Source organism: Octopus bimaculoides, chromosome 23 (genome assembly GCF_001194135.2).
Source record: "Octopus bimaculoides isolate UCB-OBI-ISO-001 chromosome 23, ASM119413v2, whole genome shotgun sequence".
Taxonomy (NCBI): Eukaryota; Metazoa; Mollusca; class Cephalopoda; order Octopoda; family Octopodidae; genus Octopus; species Octopus bimaculoides.
In genome coordinates, this window is record NC_069003.1 from 21,933,092 (window position 1) to 21,934,755 (window position 1,664).

Sequence of the window (1,664 nt, forward strand, 5' to 3'; positions counted from 1 at the left end):
ACATTAAAACTGATGAAATGTCACTGAGCATTTTTCCTGCCAGCTTGCTGCCTTGAATAATAATAATAATAATAATAATAATAATATTAAAAATGGCTTCAAATTTTGGCACAAGACCAGCAATTTTGTGGGTGGGGGTAAGTCCCAGTAATCGACTGGTACTTATTTTATTAACTCCAAAGGATAAAATGCAAAGTCGACCTCAGTGGAATTTGATCTCAGAATGTAATAAAGATTTACGAAATGCTACCTTAGCATTTTGCCTGATGTGCTAACAATTCTGCCAGCTCACCATCTTGATAAAACTAAGAAAAAAAAAAAGAAAAAACAGCCTTAAAAACAAATAAATATACAATGAATAATTTAAAGAGAAATAATTCCAACAGACATATTTGATGAAGGAATTAAAGCACAGCAGAAATCCTAAAGTTGTTAATATTTTAAAAAAATATGGTTATTAAAACTTATTAAAGCTAAAAATACTAACGTATATATATATATATATATGTGTATGTATTGTTCAATATCTTCCTGTATTGTGCTGGTTTTAGACATTCCTCTTCTTTTTTGCTGTTTTCCTGTTTTCCAGATAATGAAACTGTCATGGCCGCTATTTGCAATTTTCACTCAAAACGTTTTGTTCATTCCCCCCCCCCTTTCTTTCAATTTCTATTGAAAGGATTTTTAAAAACTCTAGCTTTATGTATGTATTTATTTGTTTGTTTGTCTGTAGGAAACAGGGTTTTATTTTTCTATATTGAGATTAGTTTATTTTTTATTTTTAAGTGTGAATTCATTTATTTAATGTAAATTCATTCTTTGAAAATAAAAAGGAAAAAAAAAAAAATCAACAAAAGGTGTGAAATGGATGCTTGTGTGAAATAAGTTATTCTTGTTATTGTTGTTATCCATCATGTCGTTGTTGTTATTATTGTTGTTATTGCTGTTGTCATTAATGTTGTTCCGAATATTTTGTTGTTGTTATTGATCCGGCCATTGTTATTTTGTTGTTGATGTTATTGTTCCAGCAGTTGGCTGTCATTGCTTATGTTATTGTTGTTGTTATTGTTGTTATTAATGTTGTTTCTGCCCTTAATGTTGTTGTTACTGTTATTGTCATTAATGTTATTGTTATTTTGTTGTTGCTGTTATTTTATTGTTTTTGCTGTCGGCTGTCATTGCTTGTGCTGTTGTTGTTGTTGTTGTTGTTAGTGCTGTCATATGTGAGGTGTTTTTCTATGATGGTTGCGTTGAGTCGTTAGCTGTGTGTAAATGATAAACAACACTCACAAGCAATTAACAGAAGCTTTTATTTACTGTACAAAGTGTTTTCGGTGTTGGTCTTTGAATGAAGAATAAAAAAAAAACAATTTATAAACACTGAGTGAGACAAAACTCTGGGTTTTACAACAAATAACTGGTACATGTAGATCTGTTATTTTGCCATCACAACTAGAGAAATATTATGCTAAATTCATAACAGTAAATCTGTATTTTCTATCTGTTTGGCTTGAGAATAAAAACATGAGTATGGAATTGTTGAAACAACTGTCTCGACATTCTGTATTTGCAAATGGCTGGAAAATGGAAACATGAGTATGGAGTTGTTGGAACAACTGTCTCGACATTCTGTATTTGGGAATGGCTGGAAAATGGAAACATGA